The sequence below is a fragment of the Melanerpes formicivorus genome, unplaced genomic scaffold (assembly GCF_026170545.1).
Source record: "Melanerpes formicivorus ecotype bairdi unplaced genomic scaffold, bMelFor1.0.p_v2 SCAF_1, whole genome shotgun sequence".
NCBI lineage: Eukaryota > Metazoa > Chordata > Aves > Piciformes > Picidae > Melanerpes > Melanerpes formicivorus.
Genome location: NW_027142353.1, coordinates 19,812,229 through 19,825,239, shown reverse-complemented (window position 1 = coordinate 19,825,239; position 13,011 = coordinate 19,812,229).

Genomic DNA, 13,011 nt, shown 5'->3' with positions numbered 1-13,011 from the left:
TCATTATGAATTGCAACAACTCCAGTGTTAATTAAGCCCAAATAAATTATTTTTTTGGTGAAATTCATGTAGTTTCTTCTCAGGAATTAAAATCTTTCACTGGTCTGAAAAGAGATAGCCTTCTTTACCTCACCCTCACTGCCAAGGATAAATGTCAAATCGATTATAAGCTTTTATACCAGTTTATGTATAATTTGAAATTGCTCACATCTTTATATGATTAATGCTACTAACTTCAGTGGGACTACTGAAGTTAAGAGTGAGCTGGATTTGACTGTGTAAGTATGTGTTGTGTCATATGTATCATCTCTTTTAGTCTCTGTATTTATTTTTCCCTGAAATATCTTTTTTCTTTTTGTCCCCTGAAAAATTCTTGTAACAGCCATATATATGTGTCATCCGTATAACGGTTGCGATTGTTTGTCACCTTTCCAACTTCAAAATTAGTACACAGTGTAATGTTAAACCTGTGCCTTGGTTATTTTTAAAGTTACTTCCTTTGTGAAAGATACACATTGAAAACATGCTCAAATTTGTGTCAGATATAGTCTTGTCTCTCATTTTAGTTGGAGCAGTGTTGGGCCCAAAATTTAATTTGGTAACTTGATGATGAAGTTACTCTTGCTGGTGGCTTAGTGACTTTGCTGCAAATAAGCATTTATTTCAGATCACAAATGCTGGAGAAGGTAAGGAGAAAGCTCTATAAGATACTTTTTTGTCCTATTTTTATAGCTGTTATTTGCATTTTGAAAATTACTCCATGAATCTTGAGTGACTGCAGTGAAGTCAGTAAGACTGTAAGATCTGCAATATGGGCCTGATATGGGTCTTATACAAGTGGTTTGGAATTTTTTCATGGACCATACATATAAAGTTGATCTGGCTGTGCATTCCTTTATTTCTCAGTTAGTACCAAGGCTTGAAATTTGCTATGTCCAAAGGGACAACACAATGTTTAAGAATCACAAATAACCATTAAAATCCACCGATTAGATCTTAGGTGGAAAGAAAATGATGTAGAGTTTTTTTTGTTGTCTTAGTGTACAGGGAGAATTATTGTGAGGATGAACCTATGACTAATTTACTTATTCTTCCCATATATTTTTTCCCATTTTTTTTTTTTTACATTTTTCTTGGTAGCATTATCATTTCCTTAATTGAAAAATAAAATATTTTGCCCTGCTATATTGAGATAAATACATTGTATCTTTCTCTCATATGTTGGAATTTTTGTACCCCAATCCTAGTGAAGAAAAAAAATTATAGTGAACAGCACGTGGTGGTAGATTATTGCATTAAACTCAGTTTGTACCTCAAAACCATTTTTGCAGATTTCTGAATAATATTATAAGACATTATGATTAATTCCAGTCTTGTTGATAAAAAAAAATCCTCTTTTCCCTAAGGGAAAAACATGGTTCACAAATGCACTTCAAAACCAGCCATCATATAAAAAAGACTCCTACATAATGAAAGTTGGTTTCATGCTGTCCCATAACTCAAGTTGTTATTATTTCTCCAAATATTTGTGCTTGATAGTCAGTTACCACAAGGTGACTTCTTGTGCAAACTGACACTTATTATCTTGTCGTCTAAAGTAAATATTTTTACTTAAAAGGAAGACAAAAACCAAGACAGAGACTCATAAAATCTTAAAATGGCAAAACTAGTTTTAAACCAGCTTTCCCCCCCACCTCTGCTTCAATCCACTAACTACTCAACTTTTGCACTATTCAGGGAGCTTTCTTTTGTGAACGGCTTAGGTTTCTAAATTAGCATGAGAATACTACCTCCTTGCATAATGTCAAAATCACCATCTGAGGAAACCCGGTCACTGCATGGCTTGCAAAAACACCAAAACTGTACAAATGGTGATATGCTTTTTGTGTGAACTGGTATTGTAGAACATTTTCAGGGGGGAAAAAAGGGTGTTGCCTTATTTATTTATTTTTATTCTTGTCGTATTGGTTTTTTGTTTATTTATTGGTTTTTTAAATTCTGTTGATCTCGAGACAAAAGTAAAGGCAATTTCCCTAGTACACTGTTGATAGAACTCCAGCATTATTGGAGTGTGTAGTGAAAATGATAATACCATTGTATGCATTGTTAAATTGTTAAAAATTCAGAAAGATGCAAATCCCATAGAATGGAGCACATTTTTCTCTGGAGGACAAATGAACAGCCTAGTAAGTTTTTGCTTTCATTCTGCATGATATTTTAGCTTCACTAAGAGTGTGGAAAAAAAGCTGCAGTTTATATAGAGTGCTTATGCTGTTAAAGCAAAAATTGGGTTTTTATTGTCTTAGTAAGGAAACAACTGCTCCCCTCTATGGGGAAGCAAATCAGATTTTCTAATAGGGAAGAGCTCTTCCAAATACTTCCAAAAGAAAAATGAATATATTAGTGAAAAAACAGACCTCAGAAAATACAGATTTTTAGAGTGACTGCCACAATAGAATAAGGTAGTCGATCTGTCCACTGATCCTGGACCTTGGATTCAGTCTCCTCACTGCAGAATTAGTTGAGATTAAAGATGTGCTTATGTCTTTGGTATGGGTTAAACTAATCTAAACATATGAAGGTCAGCAGTAGACCTAAAGAAACTCTCTGTGTCAAATTAATACATAAGTGGTACAGGTCTCTGTTCTTTCCCCAGGGATAAATTGCCACAATAGTCTCCTTTCTGATCTCCTTCCTTTACAGTGAGTAGACAGACCAGAGCAATGGAGATACACACTGAAGTGCTCTTCTCATGCTGGCTGTTTATTTTTACAGAAAGGCCATTATGATCTCTACAAGAGCTCTCACATCAGCAGTAAATGTTCATATTCATCAGCTCACATGTGATGGGCAACATGCAGAGGGATGGGGTGGAGTGGTGGCAGCCAGCCAGCCTGTCCAGCACCCAAGCCTGGACCTGCTTTCTTCCTTGCTGAGGTAAGAGCAGCAAATAATTCCCCCTAAAGCTCCTTATAGGACCTACCGGTATGAAATTAATTGCTGTTAGGATGATAATCTAATTTACCCTTTTCTTGCCTTACTTGTTAAATAATGGGGTTTTAAATCCATGTTAGTTTCTTTCCTTTGTTTTTTCCTGATTGTTGATGTTTCTTTTTGTACATGCTCTTTCACTCTTTCCTTTGCTATCTGTTTTCATTATCTCCACTTCTTCCTCTTTCCGGCTTTCACAACATCATTCTCCAGTCCTTATTCTCTCTTTTCTTTTCCTCTGTACTTTCCTTTTAATGCTTTTTCTTATCCCCTATAAAAGGTCTTGCTGTTTAGCTTCTATTTTTAATATGCCTATTTAAAAAAAAAAAAAAAAACAACAACACACAAACAACCAGTTTTGTTTCAATTTCCCTTATATTTGGCAGAAATAAATTGTAGTCTGAAAAGACCTTATGATTAGTTATGGGTTGGAGGACATTCTTAGAGAAGGAAAGGGATTAAATATCTCCAGTAATGTATAACTGAAAGAAAGGGGAGTCATCAGGAGAAAAGCAGTTGTGCTGACAGGCTGTCTAAGGAGCTCTGCAGTCCTGTAAAGCAGACACCAGCACTGTTTGAGAAGATTACAGCTACCCTGTTCGCAATGTCCTTCCCTATAGGAAGCACTCAAAGTGACACAGAGTATCTGAACTTTGAATGCAGACTGCAGAGAAGCATAAACAGGCAATCAAATACAGCTATAAAAACATGACATGATCTATACATAATACATTTGAACCCTAGCATATTGGGTGCTTTTTATTATAGTTATTAAGAAGAGTCCATGAGATCTGAAGAACAACCTGATCCTAAAGGGAGAGGAAAATGACATTCTTTATTTGAAACCATTACTTACTGTACTACTTTGAGGGATTTAACTGAACTGTCTAGCATGCATCATCTTGGCATGCTACTTTTTCACAGGGGAATTCAGTTACGTAATTCACTGGGTTTGGTACTTACTGAAGTTGCATGCTTCATAGAGGGGAACACAACACAGACTTCTGTGCTTTACGAGTTTTGTGAAAACCATATGGAATAAATTACCAGGGAAAACCAATCCAAAATAAAGAATATAAATGGGTCAAGTTTGTTTCTGTAGAAGGAAGAAACAGGTTTGTAATCCAACACCAGAAAGCCTAGGACTGAGATAAACTGGAAATGGGTAGGTAAAAGTAGACAACCTTTCTTTAATCTTATAACTGCATGCATTTGTAGCTCTCTTATGTGCCTTTCACATTAAATACCACATTTGTGGGCATAATTACTTAGCTGTACTTTCATATGTCATTTTCAAATTATTTAACCTCAGTGTTCGGAGTCTACAATAATTTCCCAATTAATCACTGCAAATTGCCTGACAGGCTTTAGCAGCCACCGTGATGAAGCAGGAATGAATCTATATGTTCAGTTTCAAGGAACAGGTTTCAAAACCACTTACTTTACTTTTAGCAGATGAAGGCAGTAAAGATAGTATGACAACTTGCTAAGACATAATTTCTGTACTGTTACTAAAATGTTAACTTTTGTGGCCAGAAAGTGTCACAGTTGCCTAGAAGTAACATGGAGAGCTCTTAGAACTTACAGGGGAAGAGACACAAGATAAGAAGGAGGCCTTGCTGTTCTGTGGGAGGAAGACAAGTGACTGGATTTAAGGAAGTGTCTTAGGTAAAATTTAGTAGGAAGTGCTGATGGAAGGAGGTTAATGTTGCTAGAAGAAAATATCAGTGACTTAATGAGTCTAATTGTGAGTAAGAGACTCGAGATTTGTTGCTTCCCAATAAATCTGGGAAGGGAAAATGCTGTGGTGAAATGATTTCCAGAAATACAAAAGAAAAAGAGTTCGAACTTAGCAGGGCAGTGTATGGAGTAAATCCATCTGCACATATATAAATTTTTGTTCTGTGCTGTTCACTTTTAATTAAGGCAAAGAAAGAATGTGGTAGATAAGCTACCCAAAGTCACAAATGGTTGGTATTCAAAACCTGTAAGAAATAACTTTTAACAGTAATATGGTACAAAACTACAACTATGAAATGCAATTATTATATGGCGTGTTATTTTGGATGCCACTTGTGCTTACTTTTCATTCTATTTAAAAAAAAAAACAAAACCAAACTATTTAAAGATCTAACATATTCCTACAGGAAATCACATTTTAAAATATGGAGAAATTTAAATTTTCTGACATTTAAAGTGAGTTTGCATGGTGGTATTGTTTATTTCCACCCCCAAAATGTTGTCCCATGGGCTTTGGAGATGCAGAGAGCCCTACAATTGAAATCCTGTAAAATGGAGAAAAATTGTCAGCTGAAAGGCAAATTTAGAAAACACAATAGGTCAAATTTCTTCTTTAAGAAAAGTGTCCAGTGCTATCAATAGAACATTGCTCTGTTTCTTTAGTAGACTTCTTATTTCAATATGTCAGAGCTACCAAAAAGTATTTAGAGAAGCCATTGTCTGTGTGGACTATAAAGTCATCCAGATCCTCAGTGTTCATCGTGTTTATGTTGCCTGGCTGCACATGTCAAGGATCTTTCTCAGCTAATACTACTTACTAAAAAATGTTTCTTCCACAGAAATGCTCAGTCCCTCTGATGCCTCTAAGCTTTTACTGGGTATTTGTTTTGTTGACTGTGGGAACTGTAAGAAGATGCTGAGCATCGGTGTTGCTAGTCCCAAGGCTTTGGGTACTACTGCATAGTCATCCTTAATGCAAAACATCTGTGGTGGTTTTAGTCTATGCCTTTAAAATTTAGCTGCAAATTTCGAGCAGAAAAGTAGAAAAATAGAAATAAATTACTATTGGGTTTAAAAAGGAAAACAAAAGATTATTCTAAACAAATTCATTGGATAAATGTGTGGGACAAGAGATGCTGTACCATAACAATTTTCCCCATTCCCATTTCCCATTCCATTTCTCTTCTTTTCTGATCTCGACTGTTTTGCTTTGCTTGGGAGAGAGATAACATGCTTATAGCTGACCTTGGATAAGTCTAACCCACTGCTTTCTGTCTCAACTCCTCTCTCTCTCTGGGACAGGGGAGTTTGGAGGGGCAGTGGAACAGTTTTCCTTGGTCTTTTGACAGGGTGGGGGTGGTTGTGTTGTTTGCTAATCGTAAATATCTGTATAATATTGTAAATACTGTATATTATGTACATATTCATTGCATTCTGTTGTAGAGTGTAGTTTTTGCTTGTAAATACAGCTTTATTTGTTGCTAACTAAGTTGGTCTGGCTAAAAGTTAATGCTGGGGGGAAATTTCAACCCACCACAACACCCTGTGGCAAAAAACACAAATGAGGAAACTAAAAAACTCTAAATATAGATGGCACTATTGCAGACATTTTAGAATTAGATGAACTGGAAAACAAAACACACACAGAGACACATGCTACCCTCATCTCTGTTGGTATGCCAAATTATTCTGTCTATGAGAAAAACAGAATCTGTTAACAACTGACCTGTTGCTCAGCTAGATATATATAAAAAAATTGTTAACCTATTATGATGCATGCATGCTGTTCCACCTGGCAGGAAGATGTTTCAATATTAGTTTCTGACAAAGATTTCAAGAAATACAGCATGCTTAACAGAAGGAAAAAACAACTGAGAATGATGTAGAATTCTGACCTTTTTTTTTTTTTTTTTTTTAATTTGAACAATCATTGAAGGGATCTTTAATGGGGGTGACAGAGTAAGGTGTCACAGAAAGAAACAGACTCACAGAGGATGTTGAGTACATTTGTGACAGATCAAAGACATCCTTACATTTCAAGATTAAGTAAGAATCTAGGGATGCCAGGCTGAGAATGCTAGCATAAAGATGCTACATGAAGAGGACTGTTTTGTTTCAGAGCAACTTTTTTCACTCACCCTAGAAAAGCTTAAAGCAGCAAGACATATAAAACATATTCCTCCATAATGTGGAAGGCAGAAGGGAGTCCCTTGCCTTATAGCTGTAGTAGTTTGTATTGATTTTCCCAAACTCCTCTTGGTCCTACTATGATTTTTCTGGTTAGTAATCCTTTCTTTGTGTTTGCAGATGGTACAAAGCTAGGAGGGGTGGATGACATATCAGGTGATTGTGCACCTTTCAAAGGGACTTGAGACAACACCAAGCTGGGGGCAGGAGTTGATCTGCTGGAGGGTAGAGAGGCTCTGCAGAGAGACCTTGACAGGCTGGACAGATGGGCAGAATCCAACGGCATGAGATTTAACACATCCAAGTGCCGGGTTCTGCACATTGGCCACAACAACCCCATGCAGAGCTCCAGGCTGGGGTCAGAGTGGCTGGAGAGCAGCCAGGCAGAGAGGGACCTGGGGGTGCTGGTCGATGGTAGGATGAACGTGAGCCTGCAGTGTGCCCAGGCAGCCAAGAGGGCCAATGGCATCCTGGCCTGCATCAGGAACAGTGTGGCCAGCAGGAGCAGGGAGGTCATTCTGCCCCTGTACACTGCACTGGTTAGGCCACACCTCGAGTCCTGTGTCCAGTTCTGGGTCCCTCAGTTTAGGAAGGATGTTGACTTGCTGGAACGAGTCCAGAGAAGAGCAACAAAGTTGGTGAGGGGTTTGGAACACAAGCCGTATGAGGAAAGACTGAGGGAGCTGGGATTGCTCAGCCTGGAGAAGAGGAGACTCAGGGGTGACCTTATTGCTCTCTACAACTACCTGAAGGGAGGTTGTAGACAGGTGGATGATGGTCTCTTCTCCCAGGCAGCCAGTACCAGAACAAGAGGACACAGTCTCAGGCTGTGCCAGGGCAGGTTCAGGTTGGATGTTAGGAAGAAGTTCTATACAGAAAGAGTGATTGCCCATTGGAATGGGCTGCCCAGGAGGTGGTGGAGTCGCCCTCATTGGGGGTGTTCAGGAGGAGACTCAATGGGGTGCTTGGTGCCATGGGTTAGTTGTTTAGGTGGGTTGGATTAGTTGATGGGTTGGACGCGATGATCTGGAGGGTCTCTTCCAACCTGGTTTGGTTTATTCTAAATACTGGACTGTTGGGCCAAAAGAACATCATGGAGTTTAGTCATAGTGTGGTAGTTTCAGACAAAATCTTTGCAAAGTCCTTCCTCTGGGAAGGGATAACCAGACTTGGATGGACTGGGAAGAAATTGTCTGGAAAGCAGCTCTGCAATGAAAGACTTGGGACTCTTGACGAACAACAAAATGAACATGAGCCAGCAACATGTTCTTGCAGCAGAGGATCTGAGTTGCATTAGGCAGACATTTGCCAGCATGTGGAGGGAGATGATCCTCTTGCTCTACTCAGCCCTGGTGAGACTCATCTGAAGTGTTGGATCCAGTGTTTGTTTCCTAGGTGCAAGAGAGATGTGAACATTTTGGACCATATCCAGTGAAAGACTATAAAGATGATCATAGTATCATAGAATTGTTTTCCTTGGAAAAGACATTTAAGATCATTGAGTCCAACCACGATCTAACTCAACCTAAGTCTGGTGCTAAATCATGTCCCTTAGCACCATATCTATGCATGTTTTAACTCAGGGATGGTGATAAAATATCCTCCCTAGACAGCTTATGTATCACAAGGATTTTTTTTTTCTGGAATGTCAGAGGAATATTTTACAAGGGTAATTGTCTCACTTTCACAGTGACAGCAGATAAAGTAAGCTTGATTGTGTTAATTGTTTTTGAGATTTGCTGATATAATTCCTCAGTTCCTAAAATCCAACCCCATAGATAACATAGGATGTTGTAGCAATTTTATGTTTGATTTATCACCTTAAGTAGTCTTTAAGAAACAATACAAGACTAATATGATCCTTAGTATAGCTTGTAAGAAATGAAGGGAGAAGCATCAGGTTGTCTGATATGAGCCATTAGAGTTTGGTGAGGAACAGAGGCTGTTAATATGTACTGCACATGGGTCAGAATTTGGAAAAATAGAGAAAGACACCAATATCTTAAAAGCATAAATGATTTGGAATTGTTCTGGTATGGGTTACAACAGAGCTAACTTCAGTGATTTTACTTTTCAGCTAAATCTCTTCTAAGTGACTGCACTTTCTGAAGTTAATGGCATGTTTCTGCAGACATCGTCTGCTTCTAGAAGTGATGATGCTTGATGTTTATAGTTAGTACCAAGGACTGGTATGCAGAAATGCTCTTTCTTACTCTTGCCTCTAAGGAGATCAAGGTCACCACTAAATCTTGTGTACAACGTTAGGGGTGCTGTAAACTAAGATTTTTCACCTCCCGGGACAAGACAGTACAGATAATCCTAAACTGGCCAACAAGATATTCTATGCCATATGTGTCAAATTCCATATAAAGCTGAGGGATCAGAAGGGTTAAACCCTCTTCTTCAATGGCTGCAGTCTGATAAGGATTTGGCTGATCCATTTGCCTTTGATCCCAATCCATGTGTTACTGAATGCAGTTCCCAAACCCATCTCCTGAATTCAGTTCCTGTCTGATCCTGAGTCCAGCCAGGATCAGTCCAGTGCCTGCTCACAGCACCAGTGGTGACAGTGAAGCACTTGCCTTAGGCAGTATTGGGTTAGAGGGATGGGGTGTTTGATTTTATATTGGATTTGTATATATCTGTATATATTTAATGTTACTGTTTCATTAAAGCTGTCTTAATTTTCCAATCCATAAGTCTCTCTACCTTATTCCCTTTCTATTCCTCTTTGGGAAGGGAGAAGGGACTTGTTTAGCAGCCGTCCCAGCCCTAATCCATGACAGGAATAATGTCAAATTAGTGCATAGTCTAAGAAGCTGAAAGGATCTTTGAGGCACAACTACAGAAGAATAAAGAGTCATTAATATTCTATCTATAATCTGTAGGTATAGCCCACAGCTGCCCTTCTGTGTCATCTTGGACAGAAATCTGGATGTGAAGCTGGAGGAAGTATGCACATCTCATTCAACAGAAGCAGCATACAAGTTTTAAAATTACATGATAAAAACTCCACTTATTTTAAGTCTGTAATCTTTACCTTTAAGGCAGGAAGAAATGCTTGGTAAAACCCAGGATTTGGTTGTGATCTAAACTGACTTTGTGTGTGGATTAACTGGATGAGCAAATAGTAGTCTGGAAAATACACTCTCTGAAACTGTATGATTAGAAAATAGCATATTGGTTCAGAAGTTATGTGTGATAGCTTTAAAAAGATGTCAAGCTTTCAGGCTTAGGAAAAGGCATGAAGAGGAACTGAAGTAATTTACTAAGGATAAGGGTATTCTCCATAAGCCACAGAACAGAGCTAAAAGAAGCCCAAAGAGTGCATGATTTATGCCAAAATGAGCAATCTATTCACCTGAAGGCAGAGGTTAAGGAGAGTAGCTTGTAAGGTCCCATGTAAATAGGACCAAGTATGTACACTTGCTAGTCACAGTACATAATGTGTGACCTTTGAGTAAACACAGACCACAAAGAACAAAATAACTGTATCAGAAGGGATACAATGGGGAAAATTCTGGAAAACATTTAATTCAAAGTCTTTCACTATATTTGAATGATAATAGGTTTTGGATATGGGTCATTAGAAAAACAAAGTTTGCATCTTTGTGTGTTCAAACCTTACTTAAAGACATGCTATTTTTTCAGACTGTCTTTTTGGTTATATCACAGTATCACAGTATAACTAAGGTTGGAAATGACCTCGAGGATCATCAAGTCCAACCTATCAACACAGACCCCATGACTAGACCATGGCACCAAGTGCCACGTCCAATCCCCTCTTGAACACCTCCAGGGATGGTGACTCCACCACCTCCCTGGGCAGCCCGTTCCAATGACGAATGACTCGCTTGGTGAAGAACTTCCTCCTCACCTCGAGTCTAAACCTCCCCTGGCACAGCTTGAGACTGTGTCCCCTTGTTCTGGTGCTGGTTGCCTGGGAGAAGAGACCCACCCCTTCCTGGCTACAACCACCTTTCAGGTAGTTGTAGAGGGCAGTGAGGTCACCCCTGAGCCTCCTCTTCTCCAGGCTAAACAATCCCAGCTCCCTCAGCCTCTCTTCATAGAGCTTGTGCTCAAGGCCTCTCACCAGCCTTGTTGCCCTTCTCTGGACACGTTCAAGTGTCTCAATGTCCTTCTTAAACTAAGGGGCCCAGAACTGGACACAGTACTCAAGATGTGGCCTAACCAAAGCAGAGTACAGAGGCACAATGACCTCCCTGCTCCTGTTGGCCACACTATTCCTAATGCAGGCCAGGATGCCATTGGCCCTCTTGGCCACCTGGGCACACTGCTGGCTCATATTCAGGCAGCTGTCAATCAACACCCCCAGGTCCCTCTCTGTTTGGGAGCTCTCCAGCCACTCTGACCCTAGCCTGTAGCTCTGCATGGGATTACCGTGGCCAAAGTGCAGCACTCGGCACTTGGACTTGTTCAATGACATCCCATTGGATTCTGCCCATCTGTCCAGTCGGTCGAGGTCCCTCTGCAGAGCCTTTCTACCCTCTAACTGACTAACATTTGCTCCTAACTTGGTGTCATCTGCAAACTTGCTGATGACTGACTCGACCCCCTCTTCCAGATCATCAATGAAGATGTTAAAGAGGACGGGGCCCAGCACTGATCCCTGGGGGACTCCACTACTCACTGGCTGCCAGCTGGATGTGGCACCATTCACCACCACTCTATGGGCTCGGCCATCCAGCCAGTTCCTAACCCAGCACAAAGTGTAGTGGTCCAAGCCACAAGCTGACAGCTTAGCCAGCAGTTTGCTGTGGGGGACAGTGTCAAAGGCCTTGCTGAAGTCCAGGTAGACCACATCCACAGGCCTCCCCACGTCCACCAGATCATAGAAGGAGATCAGGTTGGAGAGGCAGGACCTACCCTTCCTAAATCCATGCTGGCTGGACCTGAGCCCTTGGCCATCCTTCAGGTGCGCAGTTATTGCCACCAGGATAGTCTGCTCCATCACTTTCCCTGGCACTGAGGTCAGGCTGACAGGCCTGTAGTTTCCAGGTTCCTCCATCCGACCTTTCTTATGGATGGGGACCACACTGGCCAGTTTCCAGTCACCTGGGACCTCACCAGTGAGCCCTGACTGGAGGAAAATGATGGATAGTGGCTTGGCCAGCTCATCTGCCTGCTCTCTCAGCACCCTAGGATGGATCCCATCCGGTCCCATGGACATGGCTCAGCAGGTCCCGAACTAATTCCTCATGGATTACTGGGGCACTACACTGCTCCCCGACCCCATCGCCCAGCTCAGGAGGCCACTTGTCCTGAAATCCTGCCTTGCTGTTAAAATTTGAGGCGAAGAAGGTGTTCAGGACCTCAGCCTTTTCCTCGTCTCCTTAAGTGGGTCTCTTTAAATGGGACTCCTTAAATGGGTCACCAAAAAGCACTATAAGAAAGTTTGGTATCCTAAGAGCTGTTAAGGCTGATGGTGTTTTGTATTATAAGAAAACAGTTAAAAGTGTGATCAATTGGAAAGAACCTCTGGAAATCATATAGTCCAACCCCACTGCTAAAGCAGGCTCATCTAGAGCAGGTTGCACAGTATCATATGCAGATGTGTTTTGAATTTCTCCAGAGAAGGAGACTTCACAGCCTCTCCAGGCAGCCTATTCTAGTGCTCTGTCACCATTAAAGAAGTTTTACTCATGTTCATATGGAACTTCCTGTGTTCCAGTTTGTGCCCTTTGCCCTTGTCTTGTTGCTAGCAATTCCAAGTACAGTCTGGCACTTTGTTCTCCAAACATTTACACGTATTGAAAAGATCCCCTTAGTCTTCTCCAAGTTACATAGCCCCAGGAATCAGCCTTTCCTCAGAAGAGAGGTGCTCCAGTTCCCTAATCAGCTTCACAGTACTCTACTCCACTGGACACTGTCCAGTATTTCCTTATTTGTATTGAACTTGGAATCCCAGAACTAGCCACAGTACTCCAGATGTGACCTCATTAGGACAGAGTAAAGAGTGAGGAGAATGTCCCTTGACTTGCTGGTCCCACTCTTCTTTATTCATTCCAGAATACCATTTGCCGCCTTGGATGCAACACCACATTGCTGGCTCATGGTTAACTTGTTGTCCAC